This window comes from Meriones unguiculatus, chromosome 2, assembly GCF_030254825.1.
Source record: "Meriones unguiculatus strain TT.TT164.6M chromosome 2, Bangor_MerUng_6.1, whole genome shotgun sequence".
NCBI lineage: Eukaryota > Metazoa > Chordata > Mammalia > Rodentia > Muridae > Meriones > Meriones unguiculatus.
Window position 1 is genome coordinate 26,723,736 of NC_083350.1, and position 18,416 is coordinate 26,742,151.

The 18,416-nt window shown below is 39.4% G+C and overlaps 1 protein-coding gene across 4 annotated transcripts in view; it reads right to left on the minus strand.

Moving 5' to 3' along the window:
- Htr4 (5-hydroxytryptamine receptor 4) overlaps nt 1-18,416 on the minus strand; it is a 182,138-nt gene that overhangs the window by 46,947 nt on the left and 116,775 nt on the right. The window lies entirely within an intron of this gene.

Genomic DNA, 18,416 nt, shown 5'->3' on the forward strand with positions numbered 1-18,416 from the left:
TGTTATTTTGGCTTCCATTTTGCCCTTATCCTAAGAATTTGCCCGAGGCTAAATTGAAAAATAGTGGACTAATTTACCTTTTGGAAGAGATTTCAATACAACCTAATACTGACTCAGTTGCAGGGTTATTAGGAATCACTGTTGTGTAAGTCTGCAAGGAAAAAGAACAGGTAGCCCCAAAGGAATACAAAATGCACAGTTTGAAGAGAAAAAGAACACCGGGAAATTTAATGATGGAGCCAAGGCTTGTGCTAAAAAAAAAAAAAAAAAAAAAAAAAAAGGAGATTAAGGTGAGAGACCTGATTCATAGTGTGATGAAGGGAAGTTTGTCCTCAGGAAAAGACCCCACCCAGATAAACTCTGACTTCTGAGAGAAAAGGGTTGAAGAAATTTTCTACTTCTACTTCTGGCCGGTGTTGATCCGAGTGGTGAGCCAAACTTGGCAGATAATCACCTAGGTCTGGCTTTAGAGTCATGAAGGATATTCAAATCAAAGGAGCTGTGGAGTCTTCCTCTGTGGTTAGAGAAAGCCAGGCAGTGTGTGCCAGGGCAGGCCCCAAGTGAAAGCTCTGAGAGCGTACGAGGCCCCAAAAGGCCATTTCATGAAGCTGTTGAAAATGAAGCCTGGATTGCACTGGAGACTCTGATGTAAGAGGTTCTAGAGCCATGGTATAGCTACTCAGGAGAGATGCAGATGGCGAGTGAGAACAGCCCAAGAGAGCGATATATTTCACAGGCACAAAACCATAGGAACAGAGCTGTCTCAGCCCTTCAACACTGGATACAACACTTCCCCTGATCGTTTTGGTCTTCGGTCCAGCATTTCTTCACTATGCCCCCCCCCCTTTTTTTTTTCCTTTTGGACTGGTAATGTGTATGTTGGAAATAAAGTAATTTGCTAAAGATTGCCAGAAATCCCAGAAGAGAGTTTGACTTTAAAATGGTGTTGAGACTGTGAAAGTCGTCTATGGGGATTTTTGAGGTTCGAGTAAGTGTGTTTTGCCTTATGATATTGTCATGACCTTATGGTGGCCAGGGAGCAGGATGTGGCAGTTTGAGTGAAACGGTTCCATGTGCTCATATGTTTGAATGATTGTCCTCCAGCTGGTGATGTTTGTGGAGGATTGGTGGAGGAAGTACGTGACTGGAGGTGGCCCTTGACGTTTCAGAAGTCTCACACCAGGTTTGGTTAGCTCTCTCTGCTGCTGTGGATCAAGATGTGAACTCCCAGCTGTTGTTCCAGTACCATGCCTGCCTGCTGCTTGCTCCCTGCCATAATGGTGATGGAGTCTTCTCCCTCTGAACCCATAAGCCCCAAATAAACCTTTCCTTTTATAAGTGGTCTTGTCTTGGTGATGGTGGTTTTTGTTTTGTTTGTTTGTTTTTTTCAGCAACAGAAACGTAGGTAACAGAGGTGGTTAATAGTGGAGCATATGCCATAAATTGATGCTTCTTTCCAATGCTGCCTCTCAAGCTCCTCCCCAAATATAGTTCTGCCCGTTGGGGAACGTGGGGATCATTTTTGTGGTGGAAAGGGCTTTGTGACAAAGTTTGATATTAACAGTTAATTTTGACAAAGTGAGTACTAAACCTTTCTATTAATAACTGAGAGACAGCTTAGTGATACAGTCTTGTGGGTAGAAGTGAGAAAATATAAGTGAGTCACAGTGTCCTAAGCTGGATGACTGAGGCAGTCACTTTTAGATGCTGGAAAAGTGATTAGAATGGAAGCAGTGGAGTGAGATACAAAACATTCCTGTAAGAAAAGCTGAAAAGAGAAATTTATTGTTTTTATGACAAGGATGACACAAAGACTTTGTGACCAAATCATGCCAATAAGAAAGCCAAAGAAAAAAAAAATGCAAGGAGTGAATAGATGAGCTAGGGTGTCTGGGTAAGGGTCTCCCCTATTCTGAGGAATGGGGAAGAGCAGATTCAGGAGGAAGGGTGGGACTGGGAGGAGGAGAGGGAGGGACCTATGATCAAGATGTAACTTGAATTAATTAATAAAAAAAGATTAAAAAGGCAAGGGAAATGTACAAAAAGCAATAATAATGAAAACCCTACTTAATCTCCTATTATTTCCCATTATAGAAGCACCCTCCCACACACACACAAATGGTCCCTTCCTTTCTACTTTCCTGGCTTCTTCTTGTACCTCCTTGAGGTTGCTTCCATTTACTAGCTATTGTGAATAGAGAGGCAACAAACATGTTGAAGCAAGAATCTTCACAATATGATATTGTTTCCTTTGGCCATATGGTGAGGAATGGTAGAGCTGGGTGACATGGAAGATACACTTCTAACTTTTTGAAAAGTCTCCAAAGTAATGTGCGTGTATGTGTGTGTGTGTGTGAGAGAGAGAGAGAGATTGGGATAATAATGCTCCTATCAAGAGACACACATCATCTTACAAAAACACGCCTAATGCCAGGCATGGAGACACAGTGTCATGTTGGAACAAACAAAGTAATGCACCTGCTGGACAGATATTTATCAGATCTCAGGCCAGAGCTCTATCTACTGCAGCTGCAGTTGATCTTGTCTATCTTTCGGAAAGAACATTATATATCTATCTGTACAGCTTTGGAGACTTATCCCGATGCTCTCTGAACAAAATATATTCCAAGGGGCTCTGTAAGACCCCACCAACCACAGTTATAGCAATGCTCTGAGATAAGAAGGTGTAAGACCACATCAGACATTGTTGGTTATGACCCTAGTGTGCTCCTTTTACCTTTCTCAAAATGCACATGTAGCTGAATTGTCTTCCAAGATTTTTCTAATCATGATTTATAAATAACAAAGAAACTAGGCATCTGAGTCTTGGTGCAGGCATGTGTTTGTTTGTTTGTTTGTTTTGCTTTGTGTTGTTTGATGAACCATTTCAAATAGAAGAAAATCTGGAAATTTCTAGGAGAACATGCATTTGAAGCTGACATTTGTAGTAAAAAGAGCCTTCATTTGCTGTCTTTTATTATTTTACTAGATAAACCATGGATGCCTCACATAATCATCAAAGAGTCATATCCCACTGGTCTTCATTTTTTTGGCAAAGGAACGAGGCATACTAACTAGGCCCAGGAAGAACTGGATAGCCTCATCAAGTGTTTACTGTCACCCACCAGACTCCCCAGGTTCTTAGACATTGCTCTTGAGGAGCAGAACAGATGGGGGAAGGTATAAATGGTCCACAAGAAACATTTAAGATCCTGGAATCTGCTGAGCTTCCACAAGAAAGGAGAAGCAACAGGCAGAGAGCCCACAGTGGTGGGGATGTAATTAATTATTGATCAGAGATCAGGAGCTGGGATCACGGAGTTTAGAGAGCTCATATTGAAGTGAGCCTAGAGGGAAGATTAATGTTGTATCAGGATGGACACTGAGACAACATTCAAGGCAGCCTAAGTGGTCCAGTGGCAAGAAAATCCATTGTTATTTAGAGAAAGCTCACCAGTCTTGTACACGGGAAGAGGAACATGGCTGCTGTGGGAGAAATGAGCAAGAACACAAGATTGGGTCAGGCTGGTAGGGCTTATATACCTTATCACCATCAGCTCACTGCAAATCACATTGTATAGACTCTATCACAGCCCAATCCAGCTGGGATTAATGTTTTTTGAGTCTCCTATTTTCTTATCCATAGCACACTGGGTTCATCAGTATATATCAGGTACTTTTTATAGGATTTTATCAAGTCCCCTATGGGATAGCCATTTCAGACATTAGTGTGATGGAGTAAAGGCCATGGTTATGTACTATACCCCTATACTAACACTTCTCTAAATCGACAGTTTTGCTTTGCACTGCCATACTTTTGAATAAGATTCTCTTTGAGCAAAATGGTTTCTAAATTTGAAAACCAGTAAGCTTGAATTTTAGTACCAGTTCCACCTATAAGAGTCACATCTTATATTATGCTAAGATATAGGCAAGCAAAATTTAGCCAAACTACAACAATGAGGGCTGTTCAAACTGCAGCATTTCCAGCCTTCAATAATACTGAGATATCATGTGTTGAGAATAGAGTTAGACAACATCACAGAAGAGATTCTGTCCTGTTTGGTGTCAGTTTGGATGCTGCATGTCCCCCCAATGGCTTAGTTCCAAGAATGGCATTCGTTAATCTCTTTCAATATATTTCTCTCTCAGTAAATTGGGAATGGTACAGCCTGCCCAGAAACGATTAAGAACTCGATGTTCTTAATCACATACAATGCAGTTAGCTCAGTGCTCTGCATATAGCCATTAGATATCAGCTGGTAGCCAGATGATGATGGCCATGAAGATGAAGACAGTGCAGAAACATCTCCAGATCTGTGGATTTGACCAAAGCTTTCCTCAACGGCAGTCTCACACATCCAATAGTTGTATGCTATTTAACTCAGGAATGAATCTCTCCCTCAGAAAAGTCTGAATGTTCTACTTCTTCGTACTGCAAGAATGATCACTAAGGAAAAACAGAATAGCCCCTGAAATTGACAGTATCGTTTGTAATACCTCTCTGCTCACGGAAAACTTCAGCTCTTCTTCAGCTTTCGCCACGCGTAACACCTGAACTGGGCTGTCCTTTTTCCCACATTTCACTGTCTCATAGGAAGAAAGTGGTCTGAGACCATCTCATTCAACCTCCCCCACTTCCTCAGAAACTGACAAATGGTAAGAGTGATGGTTGCAGTCACTTGACCCTCAACTGGCACTGCTGGAAGTCATCCAATTGATTCCTAGTGCTTTACCGGAGCCTCTAAGCAAGGCCATCCATCCCATGCTGTGCTGGAACACAGAATCATAAAATGCCAAACCCATAAAGAACAAGCCAGATGTCCTCTTTCTCAATAGCTGTCCTTTAAACGTATAAAAACAAAGCTTATGATCTGAATCTTTTGCTCCGCACGCAGAATCCTCTGTTCCTACCACTGTTCTTCACACACAATGAATCATCCAATTGAGAAAAAGCACGATATCTGCCTTCCTTTGAGCACACTCTGGCTTGTCAATTCCCTGCAAAAGATGAACCTTCTACCAATTCAATGGACCAGAGGTCTACACCATTCCACTGTGGGGCAAACACGCATTTAGACAAGAAGATAGTTTTTCAGTGGGTTTCATAGTGTGCCTTGGAGGCAATCCCTTCCTGAACAGCTGCTCTGACTAAACTGGGAGGGCTGTGTCCTTGCCAAGTACATGCCGGAGGGAACAAGTGTGTAAAGCCTGCCTCGCAGGAAGCTTATCTGCAAGGTGGCTGCCAACACCTAACCGCAGGCACTCAGGATTCCTCCTGGCGGAATATCAGTCACCTTCCACAAGGCTTCTTTTCCCTTGTCTTGAGACTGCACGGGTTGGGAAATGTCAACAGTACAGGTGGCGAACCTCTGGCGTTATTCAAGAAATCTCCAGCTGCCTCCCGGCAAGGACAAGAAGTTTTCTTTGTTGTGAATCCCAGATGACAAGTTTAATGAACTTTTCATTTCAGGATAATATAATCTAGCATTCTGGTGCCATACAGTTCTTTCTGTAGGGGGCTTCCCTGTGTGCTATGGGAACGTTAGCGTCATTTCAACCTAACCCATGAACTGTCTAGAGCAAACCCGGCTATAACAACATGCATATTGCCAATCCCCTGGCAAGAAGAATTGTACCACTGAGACCTGTTGGTTTAAATGCATAGTATCTCAGTATTTAAGAAATGGATCTAGACCTGATCTTAATATATTATCTAATTCCACCTGTTTGTTTTACTGGTATGGAGGGAGGAAAATGGCTGATTGGTGATCAATAAGAGATAGAAAAGGCCTCCTGATTTTTCTAGTCCACAAATGGTTTTCTACCTTACTGCATGTTAGAACTCTTAAGAACTTTGGGATTTGGGTCCTCACAGGTCAGTTATGCCTAGCATCTTGCGAACATGGAACTCACTCTCAGGGTGTATATAAAAACCCCCAAATAGCTCTACTGTGCAGTTAAGATTCAAAGCCAGGACACCATACCACACTTTTACCTTGGATACTCCACTTTGGAAACTTCAAGATACCCAAGATGATAAATGTCTTGGGTTCACCCTGCACATAGATGCCATGAATCACCCTTCTTCACTGTTGGCATCAATCTAAGAAGACTGCTCACTCAGAACTCTGGTACCTAGAGGGTGCTTCCAATGCAAATGAGGAAAAATCAATAAACGCTGAAGGTGCTTGACCTGTTTGACATGATTAATACGCTTTATGTCTATGTCAGGTCAAAGAAATGCCAACAGGTAATAGAAAAGCCAGAAGACATAGTCGAAATAGTGGTTCCAATTGTTCAGAACAGGGCACAATGTACCCAAGAACTAAGTTTTATCTCATGTTGGTCAAATAGTTACTTGTAAGTAATGTTGTATTTAATTAAATACAACATTATTTTTATTGCAGCAAAGGAAGCTTCACATTCCCTATTTAAGGAGCGGTGTTTAGCAGTGTTTATTGATTCATTCTTTGGAGACACTTATCAGAGAATTAGACAAGGGTGTTTTAGGAAGGTGTGGATGCTGTTGTATATACAATTATAATGGTTATCTCCACACCCATTCACTGAATGCTTTCTGTATAAGAGGGATGAGGCTCAGCCTGCTTGGGTTTCACCCTATACATGTGCAGTGTTACAAAGTCATTTTGAGAAGGGTTACAGATGAGGAAACAAACCTAGAAAAGGTTGGTGACAAGTTTCAGGTCATGTTGACACTAAATGGCAAATTCCATTTAGTCATGGGCTACCAAATTCCACAATCTGCATCTTTCATCTATATTAGGTGGGGTGTTTTGGGTTCTAGGTCGAAGCTCCACCTACCACCAAGGCAGAGGCAGCAAGAAGTTCTGAGTCACAATGAAAAGAATAGGATTTGTCAGTGAGATAAATTGCTCCGGAAGTGGTTATCTTGGAAATAAGCTTAATCCACCTTAGTAAAACGTTTCTGAAGGGTGGACATAATGTGAGTACAAACTTTCACTGTGCCCCAAGTTCTGACAAAGTGAATGGAGGTCTTCAGAAGTTGTCTTTAGTACTTCACTGGTATGATCTCAACAGGCCTGGTATTTTCTGGGAAGCTACTTCATGCTGGGATGTATTGGGGTCAGCTTTATAGTTCAGGGACTAGAGAGAGGGAGTCCTGGGTTTAAAGCTCTGCTGTTCCAATCTTGAAGTGTTTATTAACTTTGTTTTCATATTTATTGAGAATGTGCATGTATCAAGGGGTGATATAGAAAGCCGAGCTACTTTTGAGCTGTGTTCTGTTAAAAAATAAGCATACATGAGCAACAAAATACAGTTTGTATAATTTCAGTGTCTGCAAACATGATAACTGCCATTATATTGACATTTAAAACTAGTACTAAATAACATACAGGTGTATCTTTATTAGGCATGATGGATTACATGAGTAATCCTAGCATGTGGGAATCAGGGGCAGGAAATCAGAAATTCAAAGCCATCCTTGGCTACAAAGTAAGTTTAATGCCAATCTGGGCTATTGTGTAGCAGTTTCATCAGAGATTGAAACATTCCGTTTTGCAGGGAAAGTTTTAAAACAGATGGTAAACAACTCAAAATAGCTTCAGGAAGTCACTGAAAGTGACCAGATTAACCATACTCCTCCTTAAGAGTAAACAGTAAAGATTGCCAGGAGTCATTCTCAGACAAGCCAATAGGTTCTACAAAGAACTAAAACAGAGAAACCCTGTCTTGAAAAACTAGAAAAACAAGCAAACAAAAAAACCAAACTGAAACACTCTGAGACCAGCTGAGCTGCATGGAAGTGGCTCATATTGACTCCGTCTCTCGGAAAGTACTCTCCATAAACTGTTGAGTTGTCTGCAGACTGTCAGTGTGCTACAGGTTCCCAGATTTTGTGAGCTGTCACTCATGGTGCTGTTGAGTTTTGGTGATGAAGCTGTCTTTGAGTAATTTTTGCTTCTCTAAGTAACCCTTTACCCATATTCCTGGAATTAACCCAGTAAAAGTCATTGGTTCACCAACTTGGATTTGGGTGGTACCCAGGCTTTGTTCATCATGGGTCTACTCTCTGGGATTAGTAGATGTGGATATTCTCTTTCCCTAGGAAAGGTGTTTTTTTTGTTTTTTTGTTTTTAATTTTGTTTTGTTTTGTTGGTTTTTTTTCCCCCAAACAACAGCCATGTGAAATTCTGTCTCTAAAAAAGTTAAATTTTAAGATAATAATTAATTATTCTTCTATATAAAGGTAGAAAATGAATAATTGAATAACAATCAAAGCAAAACATTAATGAAATAGAAATAAAACTTAACGTTGGACACCAAAGAATTCAGAATATTGTAAGGGACTATTTTAAAACCCACATGCCATTACTTTAAAAACTAAAAGAAATGGGCAAAATTTTAGATTCATACAAACCACCACAGTTAAGTCAAGAAACGATCAGCAGCTGAAACAGACACACAACAAACAGATCAAAACAGTAACAAAAAATCCTTTCAATTAAAAAAGCCCCATCCAGATAGTCACAACACAGTTCCAGAAGACTTTTTTAAAAGAGCTATAGTTAATATTTTTTAAATTACTAAAAAAAAAAAACGGAACAGAATGATAACTTTCATTTTTCATTCTATGAAGCCAATATCACCCCTAATACTAAACCAGGTAAAGATACAACAAAAAAGAAAAAAAAAAGACAATTAAAGACCAATATTTCTGATGAACATAGATTTAAATAAAACAGTAAAATGCAAGCTGAATACATGCATATATTACAAGGATCACTCATCACAATCAAGTTGGCTTTATCCCTGAGACTCAGATATTCAACATATGTAAGTCAACAAATCATATAAATAATCTTCACATGACAAAAATCACATGATCATTTCAATAGATGCAGAAAAAGCCTTTGAGAAAACCCAATGCCTTCATAATAAAAAGTCCTAGAGAGAGTTGGAATTGATAATGACAATGTGGAATGTATGCTATAATTATTATTATAATAATTATAATTATAATTATAATTATTAATGTATGCTATATAATGGAATACTATTCAGCAGTGATAAAGTGAAATCACAGAATTTTCAGGTTAAGAGGTGAAGCTAGAAAATATACTGAATGAGGTAACCTAGACCCAGAAACACCACATATCCTTCCTCCTTTGTGGTTCTTTGTTCTGAGCCTTCGGATGTGAAAATATAATCTGGACTAAAAAAAGAAACCAGGAAAGTAAAAAGGGACCATAGGTTGAGGCATAGAAAGATCTCTAGAAATAAGGGTTAGTAGGTCACAGGGGCTAGAAATAGGGAAATGGAAAAATTCAAGACAGACTTTAATGGGGAGTAAAGAAGAGAAATACAAAGGAATCAGGAGAGAAGAGGAATAAATAATCCCAAAGATATTCGAAAAAGCCATAGGGAAACATCTTATTATGTTGGTTTGAATGAGAATGCCCCCAAAGGTTCAAATGTCTGACTACTTGATCTCCAATTTCTGGAATTGTTTGGGAAGAATTAGGAGGTGTGGCTTTGTTGGAAGAGCTTTATCACCTGGGGGGGGGGAGCTTTGAAATTGCTTACAGTTTCCTTAACTTCTTAGGAACTATGAACTGGGGGTAAGCATTCTAAGTTTGAGTGCCTGAACTTGAGATCGAAGATATGTAAGGCTGGTGGGACAGCTGGTTATGAGGTTTCAGACTCATTTCATTCCCGGCATGCCCTCTGCCCTCTGCCTGTACTTTTAGAATGAGCTCTCAGATGTTCCCATTGCCATACTTTCACCATGCCATCATGGACCCCAACCCTCTAAAACCATAAGCTGAATTCATTGCTTTCTTTTATATGTTGCCTTGGCAATGGTGCTTTATTACAGCAATAGAAAAATAATTGATACATTGATGCAGATAGATACATACATACATACATACATACATAGAGAGAGAGAATACACACACAGTTTAAATTAATTTAGGCCACTTGGAATAATAATGCCACCTGTGAGAGTCATAGATTAGCTAACAAAACACCCTAGCACCAGGTATAGAAAACTTCCCTTCGAGTTGTTGATCAAGAGAGTCAAAAAGACTTACGGATGTAGGCTATTCCCTAAAATCTTAGTGGAGATTTACTGCCACTTTCCCAAACCGGTAAAATTCCCAAGTGCAGTCTATATAACTATCTTTATACCTAAAGATAAGTAAAGCTCTCATCATTCATCAAAACAAAACAAAACAAAACAAAACAAACAAACAAACAAAAAAAACTACGTTTTTGCAGTAGAAGCCGAAACTGGTCAAAATGAAGAAAATAAGGAACGATTGGATGTCCAACTTCAAGTGCTACATCTGTAAAACATCCCTACACCTAAGGCTTAGAAAACATCACAGATGAGGGGGCAGAAAGATTGTAAGAGACTGAGATCAAGACATCTGCTGTGAAATCATGTCTTCTGAATATGACAGGGACACTGAACCCATGGAATCTGAACCACATGGTTGCCTAAACCCAGAATGACAACACTAGCCCAGGTTTCAACATAGACGGTGCAAATCTCACAAGATCCCTCCCTGGATGAAGAGCTATAGGTAATTTGTGGCCACTAAGAGAGGGAGAAGCAGTCTTCTCCAGGGACAAGCCCCCTGATAGGTCAGCCAACCACAAGCAGCCAGCCCTAAACTCATGTAAATATGAGCAGTACTGAATAGACTCAGCAGGTAGTATTTACATACACATGTGTGTGTGTGTGTATGTGTGGTGTAATAAAAAACATTTTAACAAAGAAGAGGTCATATGCTTGAGAGAGTTGCCGAGGAGACATGAAGAGTTTCAGAGGGAGGAAGATATATAAATGATTTAAATATAGTATGCATACATGAAATTCTCAAAAATATAACTTCTATGATAATAATGAATTTTTTTTATGTAAAGGTATACAATGAACAATGACAATGAACTACAGATAACAGAGATATATGGAACTAAAAGACTTTATATTTTAATACCTTTAGTGGCAATTTTTCCTGCCCTCTGAACCGATAGACCAATATGTTCATTTTATATTGAGCTATAAATTATACTGACCCTGAAGAAGAATAAGGGAGAAAAGCAAGGACATCCACATCCATCCTCAATTTAACACAGATTAAATTTGCCTTGGCTCAATTCAGTGAGTAAATATTGGATTCAATTGAAACCTCCAAAGTTCAAGGTAAAGGCCATAAAAATGTCATTTAAATGTCAAACAACTTTCCAACATTAGTAGAAATCTCTCAGGATCCCAAAGAAATCAAATCTAAATTATTTGTTCATCTCTGGGCGGGGAAGTAAAATCTTCCAATTCAGAGTATGAAGTTTTATTTTAAAAGAAAGAATTCAAGGAATGCTGGTAGGTTGAAGTCAAATGTTGCTAAGTGGATTCATGGTGGGAAAAAATAATGATTTTAGTAGTCACACACACAGTGTATAAAAAATTTGTTCTGGCACAGAATCCATCTATACCACGGAATATTCATTTATCCAGCAAACATGCTTAAAAATGTCTACATTCTGGGGAAACCTTAGGAAATTAAAGAGACAGTTACCTGTTCTCTTGTGTTGACAGTCTTGTGGGAGTCCAACAGAAGACACGATGTTAGCTAACAGAGAACATGATGTAAGTTCTGAACTGTTTACAAGAGAAAGAGGAAGGGGCAAAAATTCCAAGGAATTTCAATTTCCTCTGTTTTGTGTGGGGGAAGGATGGGGTCCTCATTCTCTTTGCCCCTCCCCTTTTACTTTCTTCTTGGCCTCAATTTTCTACAAACTTGGATATACTAATCTCATGCTTAGAGGGTTGATACACATATCATATATACATGTATGTATCATATGTGTCATATATATGTATCATACATATCAATCTTGTTTAAGATTGCGCTCTGGCTGATAACATGAGTTGTTAAGTCTAAGAGAAAGATATATTGTGTCTCCTTCCAGAGAAAACCTTGGTTTGTCTCTAAAATTATGTTGCTTAACAGAACTTTCTTCACTCTTAGAGATATTCGACACCTGTTCAGTGCAGAACCTGCTCGTGTGGCTAATAAGTCCTGAGAACACAGCCAGTGCTACCAAGGAAAAGTTTTTTTGATTTTCTTTCTTTCTTTCTTTCTTTCTTTCTTTCTTTCTTTCTTTCTTTCTTTCTTTCTTTCTTTCTTTCTTTCTCTCTCTCTCTCTCTCTCTCTTTCTTTTTTTTTTTTTTTGCTTTTTTAAAATTTTATTTTATTTTTTTATGGAGGAGCTTGTATTTGTGGCTCTCAGGGAAGCTGATTTACCCTGCATCTTGATGGTCTCTTTACTACCCAAACAAAAAACAAAAATAAAAACAAACAAACAAAACCCCTCACTGCTGCCCTAGAAATAGTTTCCATGTCCCATTTCTTCAGAAACAGTGTCATCTTTCCTTCTAATTTCCTAAAACTTGCTTCTGTATCTTGTAGCCTTTTTTCATCTACCCCAGTTTCACCTACTTGTGGCCAATCTGCCTGCACTGACTTTGACCTTTTGGTACAATCTCTCTCTGGAGAGCATTCCTAGGCCTTAGACACTAAACATAGCTTTCCCCTAGGATCTCCGTCACCAAGAATGAAAGCCCAACAGTGCTTTGTTTCCCATTCCTCCTCTAGGGTGTTAAAATCTCCCTCCTGAATTCGTCTGTGGATTCCAGTGGCCTTACTCTCACTCTTGATAGCAGCATAGGCAGACCGGCAATCCCTTCTAAACCTAAAGCATGGACAATTCTGTCTGTGTTGTCCAGCCTGTCAACTCTTAGTGCTATCTATCCCACACAGACATGCATTATATTGCAAAATCAAATTGCCAAGGAACCTGACATCAAATTACTGTGACTAGACTCTACAACTTGTCACCGAGTTATTGTGGTCACGAGGCAAAGGAACGTGGTTGTATTGTGTCTCTCAAGTGCAAAGACATCTGCCTTAAAGCATGATTACACCAAGGCACACTTTCAAAAATGATTTTCCGGTACATTTTGTTCGTTAAAGCACAATGAATATTTACCATCACAGAGACTTTATTAGAACCCCAAAACTAAAAATATGTGTCAAAACTGGAAGGCCTGGAATACAAGCAACACCATCAGGCAAATGTAACCTGGTGGTTTTACACCTTATGATCAAAAAAAAAAAAAAAAGTCCTAGTAGAAATATCAGTTTTACTGGTCTGTCTCTGACTTGCTAAGTGGGGCCCAGCAATCTGTTTTACTAAGTTATTAGATGATTCTAATGCAAGTAAAATGTTGATCATAATTTAATTTTTCTTTTAAAAATATGTAAGTCTGACCTCTCATATATATCAGTTCTTCCTGAGTCACAGTAAGTATCTGAATTCAGTAACATGGTAGAAGCTCGCTCCATTTAGAAGCTGGAGATAGGGAAGACTTGGGGAATGTGGCTGGAAGTGGGGAAACACAGACCTAAAAATTGTATTTGGTTCTCTTAGACTTAACCCCCTTTTTTTTATTTTATTTTTTTTACTTAACCCTTTTTAAGGGATGCATATACGGGATAGTCCAGCAAGCACATTTTATCTTTGGGTCTAGAGTTCAAAGGAAGCTATGGGTAAAGAGAAAAGTCTGTTTGTTTGTTTGTTTTAATTTTTATCTTCTTTAAAAGTAGGTGGCAATGAAAGTCATAGATGGGGAAATTAAGAATAACTTCCTGAGGCCAGAGAGAAAAGGATGAGTGTGTGAGGATTAATGATGTGATATGAATTAGGAAGTAGATCAGGAAATTACTATGTTTAGGAAAATGAACATGGGAAGTACTTGAGGAAAGAAACTAAAATGATTATGAGAAGCTGGACAGTGATGGCACATGTCTTTAATCTCAGCATTCTGGAGGCAGAGGCAGGTGGATCTCTGAGTTTGAGGTCAGCCTGGTCTACAAAGCAAATTCCAGGATAGCCAGGGCTACAGAGAGAAACCCTGTCTCCAAAAACAATAATAACAAATGACTATAAGAGGCCAAGTACTGATGTTGTTTTCAAAACTTGAAATTTCTATTATTTTATCAACTAAAGTGAAAAATCCAAGCAGAAGATGGGAAACTGCATTTGAAAATCATATAATGAAGGATTACTATCAAAAACACAATGATTGCCCAAAAATCAATAAGAAAACACATGTACTTCAATGGCAGGACATAGAGAAATTCTCTCAGTTAACTAGGACACTGCCTTCTGGATAGCTTTAATAGTTCTAGAAAATACTGGAAAATTTGCTGGGAGAGAAAAGTCATTAATGGGCTTATCCAGTACTGAACTCTACATGCTAATACTGACCTGCCAGGTAAGATGTGCCCATTGGTATAATAGTGGCAAAACTGTTTATGGTGTAAGCAATGGATCCTTGATTGTTTTTGAAGCAATCTCCACAAGAGTAAAAACATGCCTAGAACTCTAAACATAAATCAAAACCCATGACTAGGGATATTATAAGCCCCAGGGGTTAACATACTCTTTTTGTTGGTTTGCTTACTAAATGGCCACATCGTCAAACTTCCTTCTAAACAGTTATGCTTATTTCTGTAGATCAGTGATGCTCTCCACCTCGGTAAGAGAAGCTTCTTTTTTTCAGGGGGTAGTGATTAGTGCAGAGATGTAGAACAGCTCAAAATGATGAGAAAAGGCTACTACGAGTGATAGCTAAAAATGGGACATTGTTATCAACCCCGCTGCTCTAAAGCTCAGGGTACATCACAAAAGAGGTGGTGGAAAAAATTTAAGAGTTGGAAGATGGCGATGAGTCTCTGAGATGCTGTCTTCTGGATATAATATGATATGATATGACATGGTATGATATGATATGATGTGCCCATTTCACTCATAAAGTCACTGCAGTTTTGCTCGTCTGCATAAAACTTATAAAGGATCAAGCCAGGAAGTTAATGTAGAAGAAGGCGCAAAGGACAAGTAAAACCAAGGTTGTTCAATAAAGCTTTAAGCAATCCTGTTATCTTATATTTACCTAAATTTACTATATATGTGAGGAAATTAAGCTGCTGACAATTCTCCCCACAAAAACCATAGACTAACAAAACCCCAGTACCAGGAACAAGAAACCTTCTTTTGAATGGTTAGCCCGGGTAGTTCAAGTGACTCCCAGAAGACTATAGATTATCACTGTAGCCCTTGGTGGCCTTTCAGGGATTGGGGGTGAGGCCAATTGCTATAGACACTTCATTCTTAGGACACAGGACTCAGATGATCCAAGCTGGATCTGACCTAAAAGTCTCTTCTGTGGTCTACTTCCATGGTTCCACAAAATATTATGGAATCTGCCAATGGAGAGAAGCAATTACATTGTCCTACTCAGCTGCAGCACCTATTAACCATGACAGTTACCAACATGGAAGAATGTTCATAAAGGTATAATGTGGTTGGCAACCAACAGCTGTCCAACACTTGGGCTTAAGGTCAAATCAGTAGGAGAGAAAGCATGTCTGGTAACCTAATCTACTTCTCCAGGCTAATAGTATCATCACGGGGCTTAGAAAAGAATCTGCTCCCAGGACTGGCTAAAACAGTGTAGCTCCTTAATACATTCTAAATCTTATCCTTATACCCACAGATATATGTGGCTACTATCTCTCATCAAAAAAGCACCTCTTTACAGTGGAGACCATCACAGAAAATCACAACTGTATGTAACGGAAGGATCATTGTGGGAAGCCCCAGCAGATGTGACTATGTCACAGCTCCTCCATCTATGTCTCAGGGAACATCATGGATGATGTTGGAAAGATATTAAGAGCCAGAAGTTAGTTGTGAAACAGTCTCTCCTAGAAATGGCTGCATAAACAAAACAAGAACAATAGTGATATCAATGGACGTGCTAATGGGGAATTTTGTGGGATCTCACCCATAGACAAAGAACTTCAAGCAACTAATGACTTGTGAGAAAAGGAGAATTAGGGTCTTCCATGGATGAGCCTCCTTCTTAGTTGTTCAATGCAGAGTGTTCAGCATTGAAACAATATATGCACCACCAACAAAAGTGGACTCAGCACGTTGTGTGTGTGTGTGTGCGTGTGTGTGTGTGTATGCATTTGCACACATTTATTATAACAATAATAATCAATGAAAAAGAGGCTATCAACTTGAGATAGGGAGATGGAAGGAATTGGGGGAGGGGCTGGAAGAAAGAGGCAGGAGGAAAGTGTAATTCTATTTCAATTAAAAATACATATTAAAAATTCCAGCTAGTTCAAGCATGGGGAGCAGCTCCTAAGGCCCCATCCCCAGCTGAGGAGCTATTGGCAGATGGCTGCTGGGAAAGAGAGAAGCAATTTTCTATGGGGAGGCAGGCACTGGCCAGTTATTTATCCACCGGTGGCTGACACAACACTGTGAGCACATAGGCAGCCCCAATTGATCTCATTGGGTTAGAAATAAAAGATTTTTAAATGGAGGATATAATGTTGGGAGCAAAATATGTTGGGTGGTCTGGTGGGGAGGTAGAGACAGGTACAGGGATTGGATATTATCAAGATACAAGTGATAGTCAACAAAGCTGAAAGAAATTGGAAATCTGAAGAGAACTTGGACTTCAGGCATGGAGTCACAGAATTTGGAGTTTTTCCTAGTAGTTTTCGGGCTTGCTTTGGTCCAGCATTTCTCCACCATATTTCCTTTCCTTGCTTTTGGACAGTAGTCCATATTCTGGGGCAGTGTATTTTGGAAGTATGTGATCTGCTTTTTGATTGTGACTTTACAGGGAATTATAGTTAAGACATTGCCACGAGTTTAGAGACTCTGGACTGCTGAACAGTGTTGAGAATATGATAGACTATGGAGATGTTTAAAGTTGGACTGAATGCATTTCTGCTTTATAATACAGCTACAAACCTATAGAGGCCAAGGAGGGGAATATGGTAGATGGAAAAGAATGGCCTCCATAGGCTTATTATTTCACTGCTTGGTCATTAGAGAGTGGTGGTACTTGACAGGGGTTAGGAGGTGTGGCCTTTTTGAAGTAGGAGTAGCCTTGTTGGAGGGAGTCTGTCACTAGGGGTAGACCTGGGGTTTCAGAAGCCCAAATCCGACCTAGTGGCTCTTTCCACGCTGCCAGCTAGATGTAGATCTAGATATAGAACTCTCAGCCACCTCTCCAGCACCGTGTCTGCCCGTGTGCCACCATGCTTCCCACCATGATGATAATGTACTAAACTGTAACAGGAGTTTTGGTTTCTTTGTGAACTCAGTTATGTTATGTAAATATGTTTTTGTTTTATTTCCATGTATGGGATGTTAGTTGGGCTATCGTTTGTTCACAGCTGTTAATTGTTTCGTGCGAGGTTTGGCTTTTGCTAGCTGGTAACAGCCTTCCACACGTGCATGGAGAGGAACATGGTCTAGGGCTCAAAGGATATAAATTAAGAGCCCAGAAAGAGAAAGTATGGGATGCAGTGTGGCGTGTAGCAGTCTGGACAGACCAGAGAGATGGACAGTGTGGCGGGTGGAGCAGACAAAGAGAAATGCTTCAGGGTGCAGCAGCTTGGAGGAGACCGCTGGCTGTGCCTGCTGTTGACAGAGATTGATACAGCCCTAAAGGAACCCCTTGACCATAAACAGCTGGGAGAAGTAAAGGAGTCTGTTCCCACTCTTCCCACTAACCTTCTCTCTCTCCTAAGTAGAATTGGGAGGTTGGAAGAGAGGTAGAAGCTTAAACACCCCAAATAAAGTAGAGTTTTTAAAATGAGCACTGTACTAAACCTTTGAAATTGTAAGCCAGCCTCAAGTAACTGTTTTTCTTTATAAGAGTAGCCATGGTTATAGTGTCTCTTCACAGTAGAATACTAAGACGGTATATTGTATATAAAATTTTATATATGTATATATACACATGTATTAAAAACATTGTATAAAAGAAAAACATATAGAATTTGTCACCAAAAGGAGCAAACATAGAATGATATGGTTGACATAAATATTTATATAAATATTAAGAACCAATATTTATATATTTATTATATATATTTATGTATGCTATATATATGTGTGTGAACATGGTTGAGCAAGTATCCTATAACAGATACTCGTTCATTGTTGCTCTATGCATCATTGCCATAAATTGGAAACAGCTTAGATGTCCATCAATGGAAAAATGGGTAAAGAAATGTGCTACATTTACACAATGGAATATCACTCAACTGTTAAAAATGAAATGATACAATTTGCAGGAAAATGGATGGAGCTAGAAAAAAAATCATTTGGAATGAGGTAACCCAGACTCAGAAAGATAAATATGGTTTGCATTCATGTATACATGGATGTTAGCTGTTATGCAATCCATATAACCACAGAGGTTAGGTGGGTGGAGGACTAGGGAGGAAGGGATGGATCTCACAATCAAGAGGAAATAGAATAGATAG